The sequence below is a fragment of the Octopus sinensis genome, linkage group LG3, assembly GCF_006345805.1.
Source record: "Octopus sinensis linkage group LG3, ASM634580v1, whole genome shotgun sequence".
Lineage (NCBI taxonomy): Eukaryota > Metazoa > Mollusca > Cephalopoda > Octopoda > Octopodidae > Octopus > Octopus sinensis.
The window spans coordinates 144,927,769-144,937,662 of NC_042999.1; the positions used below are offsets into that span (position 1 = coordinate 144,927,769).

General features: G+C 40.2%; 1 non-coding gene across 1 annotated transcript; it reads right to left on the minus strand.

Annotated features, from left to right (window-relative positions):
* Nucleotides 1-7,489: 7,489 nt before the first annotated feature.
* On the minus strand, nucleotides 7,490-7,623 carry LOC115210079. Its single transcript, XR_003881422.1, has one exon. It is a non-coding gene; the product is annotated as a U11 spliceosomal RNA (small nuclear RNA).
* Between the last annotated feature and the right edge of the window lie 2,271 nt (nucleotides 7,624-9,894).

Sequence of the window (9,894 nt, forward strand, 5' to 3'; positions counted from 1 at the left end):
TCTTAGTTTAAAGGCCATGGACTGAAGATGTGAAATTTCCGAGGCCTCACGAGCGCGCATTTTTTTCATATTTGTTTAGAGCAAGTTGTTTTACACCTATCACACTTTTTGTTTCTGTGCCCGGGTCAGACGCTTTCGGAAATTCCTGATGTGAATTTTCCGAGGCGTCTCCTCCACTCCCCTTTCGCGCATTTTTTTTTCATTCGTTTAGAGGAAGTTGTTTTACGCCTATTACAAAAAATTTTTTTTGTTTTTTTGACTGGGTTTAACGCTTTAGTTTTCTTCCCAGGAACTGGTCTGCACTGTTGCAGCATGGTGTCCCTATTCACCCTTACAAAACACCAAAGTAGGAGTAAAAGCAGAAATAGGATAACAATGGATTTTCCAGGAAATCAGAGGTGCACTGTTTGGAAACCTGCTGCAAGAGACTGAGTGGGTTGGAGTACCCTTGCTGGTACAACCTCTCCTGCAGAAAGAAAGTTCTGACAACTTTACCTTTTTTGTGACAAAAATGAAACTGGGAATTCCGGTTGCCATGGCTACTGGCAGGGTGATAATATCAAAGTGATCTCATTGAATGAAAGGCATATGTACCTACAAAATAACTAGAAGAAACAGCACAATTTGAGTCTTCTCAAATTCATTGTTCTAAAATACTTTTTCCAGGTTATTGTCCCTATTCACCCTGGTAGAAAGGGGAAGTTGACAGTGAACTAGTCATGAAATTACAAAGCTGGTTGACAGATGAGCTTTACACAAAGCAATTTGGGCTTCTGGTTCTATTGCTGTTTACTTATGAAACCAGTATAAGCATAGGTAAATATTTAATATTTGGTTCGCTTTCTATTGAACTGGATCTAGTGTGACTAGTGGAAGTTAGGTGAGTGTAAATGGAAAGTTCAAAGTAGCTAAAAGCAGGAGTTAATTATTCTGAAGTTGCACTTGCTATGCATAATAATAAGTCATAACATGGATTACAATGGGAGAAAATTGCTCACCTACAAACTTTGCATTTATCCAAAATGTAAAGAATTACTTAAAACTTTCCACACTGCAGCCCTTAAAATCTTGACCAATCCTCCATTGCTTTCACTTCTGAACAGTAATAGCTACATTTGGAATATTTCCACAAACATAATATAACTATACAGTGAATTGCCAAAAATGTTCTTACATATTCATGCATCTTCAGTTTCATCAAACTCCCCAATACACTGTTCTGATCTGTGGCATATCCCCCAAATGAACTATCAAGCAAACTATTGAGGAAAATAATTAACAACCATCTTGAATTTGTTGCTCATAATTTGTACGTTATCCCAACTATTTCTGACCCTTATGTCTGTCCTACCCAGGTTCTAGCTAAACCTTCCCTTGAATATCAATCCTCTAGAATTTCTTTGCCTATTCCCCCCACCCCGTAACTTTCAGCTTTAAATCATGAACTATATTATCACTGGTTTTAGAGAGCTGGTAAGGAGCATAATCAAATCCCCCGCTTTTAGGTTAAAAAAAAACAAACCTAGTCAGTGCTTATTAATGCTATGCTTTTTAAAGTTACATCAAAGGTCAGTTTTATGTCACAGGGAATAAAATCGACCTTTAATTCATTACTTTAAAATTGGAGATTTACACAATCAAAAAAAAATTTTTATTATTGCATATAGTGAACGGTAAGTACATTTCTGTAGTGTAATGCATTATTTTGTAATGACAAATCTCCACTGAATATTTCCTTTATGAAATGAAGTTGTGGTTTTACAAAAGATGTCTGACTACCTAGTATTTCATAGAAACAGCCGCGTCAAATTAGAACTATGTGATCAGTAATTTGTGCACAACTTGCTTATCGTAGCTGTAATTGTTTTCAAGATAACGAAGTTATTTCCCTTCTGTTAACCGATTGAATTGTAGTCATAAGTGTCAAGTGTTTCCTCTTTCATTGTACCTGATAGTGGAAAGTAAAAGCTGGTGTAATCAAGTTGATTGTTCAGTGCTTTCCTGTCTCTGAACCGTTAATATACCTCACTCTATAGTCTCTCTTTTAAGAATAAAATGTTTTTGTCACAATACTTACTTAAACATTTTTTCAACAAAGTGAGACTATTCTTACATTCTGAATACTTTTTATATTTTTAAATTTCAGCTTCTTAGTCATGTTATGTCAGATAACATTTAGCAAACTGAAGACAATTGTTATCTGTAAATCTTTGACATTCTCGATTATGGTTTCTTTTTATTTTTTGGTTCTTACATAGTTCCTTAATGGGATTTTTACCTAAGGTAAAAGATCCCCTTAATGTTTCAGTTATATTTTATTAAATATGCAGACTACCTCATTGACGAACGACAGAGACCTTATCTTTGTGGCTGGTGACTTCAATGGTCACGTTGGACGACATGCTGGGGGCTTCCATGGCGTACATGGAGGCTATGGCTATGGCTCCCGCAACGAGGAGGGAACCAGGCTGCTGGAGTTCTGCGATGCAAATAATCTTATGATTTGCAACACTAACTTCAGGAAACCTACCAGCCACCTAGTCACTTACCAATCGGGCCAACATACCAGCCAAATTGACTACATCCTTACAAGGCAAAGGGAGAGATGGCTGCTTATAAATGCCAAAACCTTCCCAGGTGAAGAATGTACCCCACAACATAGACTGGTAGTTAGTGACTTTAGGATCAGGACTAGGAGGACAACCAGAAGACGACAAATATGGAGAAGAAGGATCTGGAAGCTTAAAGATCCTGCAAATGGACAGAGATTTAGGGACATATTACTTGAAGCCTCTGACGAAGTAGAAGGGGATAGAGCATCACAGGGGGTAGAAGACAGCTGGACGTTTCTAAGGGACAACCTGCTGAGAGCCACTGACCAGATCTGTGGCTGGTGCAAAGTCCCCTCTCGACCTAGAATAACGTGGTGGTGGAACAATATTGTAGACAGGGCTATTAGAGAAAAGAGACAGGCTTGGAAGGTCTGGAAAAATGGGGGTAGCAGGGAATTGTATCAGACTGCCAAAAGAGAAGCTAGGAGACAGGTTTATTTAGCCAGAGGGGAAGCAGATAAGAAAAAATTTGCCAATGTTCTGCGCCGTGAGGACCAAAGACTGGAGGTGTTTCGTGTTGCAAGACAGTGTTTGAGAGAGATCGTGATGTGGTAGGAGAGAAGTGTGTTCGCATGGAAGATGGTTCACTTGCGCTAAATGAGGATGCGAAGAGAGAGGTTTGGAGATGCCACTATGAAAGGTTGCTGAATGAAGAAAATGAATGGGATAAAGAGAGTCTGCCGAATGTTGACCCAACAGAGGGACCAGCTATCCGAGTTGATAGTTCTGTGGTAGCTAAGGCAATTAGAAGCATGAAGACAGGGAAAGCCCCAGGCCCATCAGGAATCACTGCAGAGATGCTCAAAATGTCTGGTAGTGTCGGCTATAGCCTAGTCACCCATATAGTTAATCAGGTGATACACAAGGGGTCATACCCAATGACTGGTGTAGCAGTATAATAGTCAACTGCTACAAAGGTAAAGGTGATGCCCTAGATACAAATAACTACAGAGGTATCAAGCTGTTGGACCAGGTGATGAAGGTTACGGAGAGGGTCATAGCCCAACTAATTAGAGAGAGAGTTAGTTTAGATGAGATGCAGTTTGGGTTTGTGCCAGGGAAAAGTACTACTGATGCTATATTCCTGGTAAGGCAGCTGCAGGAGAAATACCTAGCCAAAGATAAGCCCCTGTACCTGGCTTTTGTTGACATGGAGAAAGCCTTCGACAGGGTCCCCCGATCCCTTATCTGGTGGGCAATGAGAAAACTAGGGATAGATGAATGGTTAGTGAGAGCTGTGCGGGCCATGTATAGGGACGCCGCTAGTAGGGTGAGGGTTGGAAATGAGTACAGTGAAGAATTCCGGGTAGAGGTAGGGGTCCACCAAGGCTCAGTACTCAGCCCCCTCCTATTTATCATAGTCCTCCAGGCAATAACGGAGGAATTCAAGACAGGATGCCCTTGGGAGCTCCTCTATGCTGATGACCTTGCTCTAATTGCTGAGTCGCTATCAGAACTGGAGGCGAAGTTTCAGGTGTGGAAACAAGGATTAGAATCGAAGGGCCTCAGAGTCAATCTAGCTAAAACCAAAGTCGTAATCAGTAGGAAGGTAGACAAATCACAAACACCTTCAGGTAGATGGCCCTGCTCGATCTGTAGAAAAGGTGTAGGTAGAACTCTATAAGATGCACCAAGTGTAAGCTATGGACACATAAGAGATGCAGCAATGTCAAAGGAAGGCTAACTAGGAAGATGGTTTTTGTATGTGGCAGATGCTCAGGAACAATAAACACTGAAATGCTCTGAGACCAACTTCCGTCACTTTCCAGGGAGAAAAACTAGAAATAGTTGATAGTTTCCGTTACCTAGGTGACCAAGTCAGCAGCGGGGGTGGGTGTGCTGAAAGTGTAACTGCTAGAGTAAGAATAGCTTGGGCAAAGTTCAGAGAGCTCTTACCTCTGCTGGTGACAAAAGGCCTCTCGCACAGAGTGAAAGGCAGACTGTATGATGCGTGTGTACGAACAGCCATGCTACATGGCAGTGAAACATGGGCCGTGACTGCTGAGGATATGCGTAAGCTCGCTAGAAATGAAGCCAGTATGCTCCGATGGATGTGTAATGCCGGTACTCACACTCGGCAGAGTGTAAGTACCTTGAGAGAAAAGCTGGACCTAAGAAGCATCAGTTGTGGTGTGCAAGAGAGACGTTTGCGCTGGTATGGTCATGTGGCGAGAATGGATGAAGATAGTTGTGTGAAAAAGTGCCACACCCTAGCGGTTGAGGGAACCTGTGGAAGAGGCAGACCCAGGAAAACCTGGGACGAGGTGGTGAAGCACGACCTTCGAACTTTAGGTCTCACTGAGGAAATGACTAGAGACCGAGACCTCTGGAAGTGTGCTGTGCGCGAGAAGACCCGGCAGGACAAGTGAGTCCACAACCCGTGGCCTTCTACATGGGATGGAGCCAGCCTACGTATGCATACCTTCCCTTCTTGGGACACAAAACTCTACTTGTGAAGACGTGTTGAGGCAAGTGAGGATCAGAATCGAAATCGATCAATGGAAATTGCGGATGTGCTACCAGTGCCGGTGGCATGTCGAAACTCTGCTTGTGAAGACCCATTGAGGCAAGTGAGGATCAGAATCGAAATCGATCAATGGAAATTGCAGATGTGTTACCAGTGCCGTGGCATGTAAGAGAACTTTCCGTTTCGTGACCGTTGCCAGCACCGCCCCGTTTCGTGTCCGTTGCCAGCCTCGCCTGGCCCTCGTGCCGGTGGCACATAAAAAGCACCATCCGTTCGTGGCCGTTTGCCAGCTCTGTCTGGCACCAGTGCGGGTGGCACGTAAAAAGCACCCACTACACTCACGGAGTGGTTGGCGTTAGGAAGGGCATCCAGCCGTAGAAACACTGCCAGATTTGACTGGGCCTGATGAAGCCTTCTGGCTTCACAGACCCCAGTAGAACCGTCCAACCCATGCTAGCATGGAAAACGGACGCTAAATGATGATGATGATGATGATGATGAAATATAACCTGTGTGAATGTATAAATAGCAGCGGTTTGTTGGTGAGTGTTGTACCAGTGGAAAGGAATGTATTCGAACCTTAGCGAGTATGAACTATCCTCAGCAGAGGAGGAGCTCGATAAGGCAGTAAACAGAATGGACGAGCATTTGGAAAGAGTAAAGAGTTTGGCTGAGGCTGCAGAGGTAAAGAATAGGGAAGTAGACCTAACCGGACCGAAGGAGCTGTGTAAGATGACAGAAGGTGGGCAGTGATGTAAAGTTAATACCCCCGAAAAGGGTTATGGTAAATATGGAAAAGAAAACCATTACCTACAAGGTGCACTCAGTGGAGAGTAGGAAGGTAGAACGGATGGAGATGGAAAAAGTAGAAAAAGCTCTGAAGGGGCTTTCAAAGGAAGTAAGATACAGCAAAAGGAAACGGATATGGGACGGTGGTTGTCCAGTTTAGGACAGCAGAGGAGGTAAAGAGGCTGGCGAGTACAACTGTAAAAACTGAGGAACTAGTACTTCTACCCACGCACCTTGGAAGAAAGACATCTAAGGTGAGGGTAGAAGGAATTCCACGTGGCAGCTGTCTGTCCTCTATGCCACAGAGACGGAGAAAGGAAGCTATAAAGGAAAGATACTGGAAATTATCATACAAGTGGAGGCAAAGCAGCTGGAAAATTTGGCGGAAACGGTGACGTTGGGAGAAATAGCATTGAGAGTATGGGCAGAGGGCAGAATTCCGCAATGCTTTAAATGTGTCCAAAAAGGCTACATTGTCCTCTCCAGAAGAAAACAACAGATGAACCAGTTGTGGAGAAGGAGGGGAACAAAAGAAAGTCAGAGGAAAGGAGGAAGAATGGATAGTAACAGAGTATAAGGAAGAAAAGAAAGAATACTGATTGTGATGTGGTACCCCAGTCCAACTTCATCCTACCCACCCTATATAGACACAAGAACCATCCACTCCCTTTCCCCACAGGAAAAAAGAGCAGAAACCACAGAATTTAGAAGACATCTCCACTGGTGAAAAAGGTTACGAAAGAATGTTGTCATTGAGCGATAGTGAGAGTGGAAATAGAAGGACAAGACAAGAAACTAAAGACGAATTAGGACTCAGAGGCAGTGAGTGGTGTTACTCAGTGTAGAAATGGATGCAAATTTGTTATATAACAGGCAGAATTCTTATTCTGAAAAATACAATGTATCAACCCAAGTATCTTACTGATCCTAGAAGGTTGCAAAATTCAATAGAATTTCCTTTCAAAACAAAGTATTTTGTCACTCAAACAAATCTACTGGAGGGGCAAAAGTGATATATAGAAATTAACAATTATTATATACTACATAAATCATATATCCCTGTTCTTCTAGAATTGCACTGTGCTGGAACAGCAACTTTTAGATATAATCCAAATACAACCTATCAGATCATTAACATGTAAAATAGAAAATTTGGAATGAAAGAATGCAATTCAGCCTTCATTTAGTGTGTTTGCTTGGAACAAACTACTAATACTGTGAAGTTCAACTGAGTACTTTGTAAATGAAAGGCTCATCAGTTATGTAGTACTGTGACTGCTTGGTATCGAACTATTTCCATATTGTACCTGCTTACAATTAAATGTCATGACATTAATACACTGCTGGTAACAGTATGAACTCCTGATCCTTTAGCTGGTAGTTGCTATGCAATGAAAGCATACAGTTATAGTGTTCAAGAAAGACCCCTTACCTAAAAAAAAAAAAAAAACTTTTTCAGCCAGTTGCTTGTTTAGAATGTCTGAGTATTTTTTTGGTACATAATCAGAGCAAGTGGTGATTAACCATTTACATGAAAGCTAAAATATTTATCAATGTGCACAAATAAATATACCACCAATAAATTAGCTGGTTAAATCGAATCTGATATTATTTTATTTTACCGGGCGCCGTGCTTAAAGAGCGACAGCTGCCACCGGTTGTTAAAAATTGCGTCTCCGAAATCTCTTGATTGTGATTCCGCCCAGACGCTCGCAAATCGGCAACTGGGTGTCACTGACGACAAAGACCCTTTTAATAAACTAACATTTCATTAACTAACATATACCGCTACTACAATAACTTTAAAGTGATATTGCAATTGAAGTTCTGCTTAAAATTTAAATAAAATCTAAATACAAGCAAATATAAGTACATTTTTCGATATTTACAAACAATATCTAATAATTTTCTGTTAGTAGTTAATTATTTTGTTTTAAAGTAAGCTAGGAAAATATCAAAAAAATTTATTTGGCATGTATTTCCAGACAATCTTTTCTAAAAGTATCCTACGTAAGGGAGGTAATTCATAGCAAATAGGTTCGCTCTTTAGAGATATCATACTTGCATTCAATGTCAGTAATAATTGAATAAGTTAAATAAAAATTTAAAAAATCGCTTCTACTAATACATGACTCGTTACTCATACTTGATAATTCAGTTTATATAATAGTATTCTACGTTTGTGAAAAGAAAATCACGTTTCACTATCTTAAATTTGTGCGTGTTAGCGTTGATTTTTACCAGTTCTTTATCTTTCACAGCAACCACTGTCACTGATTTTATCTTTCAGTTATTTGGTTAACCGGTAATTTTCAGTTGTCTTTTCGACTCTACGCACAAGGCCCGAAATATTTGGGGAGGGGGCCAGTTGATTATATCGACCCCCAGTGCGTTACTGGTACTTAATTTATCGACCTCGAAAGGATGAAAGGCAAAGTCGACCTCGGCGGAATTTGAACTCAGAACGTAACGGCAGACGAAATACCTATTTCTTTACTACCCACAAGGGGCTAAACACAGAGAGGACAGACAAACAGATTAAGTCGATTACATCGACCCCATTGCGTAACTGGTACTTATTTCATCGACCCCGAAAAGATGAAAGGCAAAGTCGACCTCGGCGGAATTTGAACTCAGAACGTAACGGCAGATGAAATACTGCTAAGCATATCGCCCGGCAACAGCTCTCGCGGTCTGCCGAATATTACTTGTGTTAGATTCTGCCAAGCTGTTCTTATTTATGGTTTTGTATAACTAGTTTGGAATCCTTTACTCCTACTTTGTATAGTTATAACTTTTCGCCGAGTAAAAAATTACACTGAATCGGCCATACATACATACACACACATTCAGACATACATATACACATACACCGAGTAAAAAATTACTGAATCGGCCATACATACATACACTCACACATACATACATATACATATACACCGAGTAAAAAATTTCAGTTATCTCTCTTTCACACACTAACAGAAGCACTTCACTTACACAACATACTGTCTGTCTCCCACACCTCATCAAACACACACACACATGTACATCAATGCTTCGGTAACTTCAAAAGAAATTCCCTCGTCATAAAATCGCTTCCTCTTAGTCTCTTTCGCTCTCATTACTTCAAATGTTCCCGCAAGCCCATATGTAAAAAAATTAAAGTTTTGTTACGGAAATCATTGACGGAAACGTGCTACTACAAACGAAAGATCGCCAAATAATCTTTCTTAAAACGAAAACAAATTTTTTCTAAAGAAATTAAATAAAAATAACACACTACCTGTTTTTGGTACCCCCATCATACTCTTAAAACGTCGTTTTACGTTCTTCTAATAACTTTCAACCGATTTTGTATGAACATTTGTTATAAGATCGACAAAGTTTTCGGAATGGTTCACCTTGAAATGGGTGTATTTTGGTGTCACATCTATTTCACCAAACCCATTATTGTACGCACTCCAAATTTATTTACGTTGTTTAGAAAAAATAATTTATTTTCACGTGTTTACTGTGAAAATCCTTATAAATAATTTATTTTGTTTTTAAAAAAACCCCACCTTAGGTAGTCGTTGTAAGATCGACTAGCCACGACTAGCTAGCGGGGATGCGCGCACCGGGACCACTCTTCTTAAATAGTAGGTATGTACATACATATATGTATGTATACATGCATATATTTATTATATATATATATGTGTGTGTATATAACCTAATGGTTAGGATATTAATTCATAGTTAAATGAAAGCTTGGGAAAGTTCACGTGATAAGTGAAAGCAAATCATTTGCAGAAGTGAGTGTAAACTTTAGGACTGTTCACTTCCATATTCTAAAACATAGGAAAATATATTAACAAAAGAAACAATAACAAATACGACACCAAATTCGAAATAATTCCTAAAAATAAAATAAAACAACAGGACCCCAGAGGATACGTTTTATTAATAAATATCAGGGTGTTTCACGAATGTGTAACATGCAAACTCAATTCACACACACACATGTATAAACAAAGTGTGTGCTGG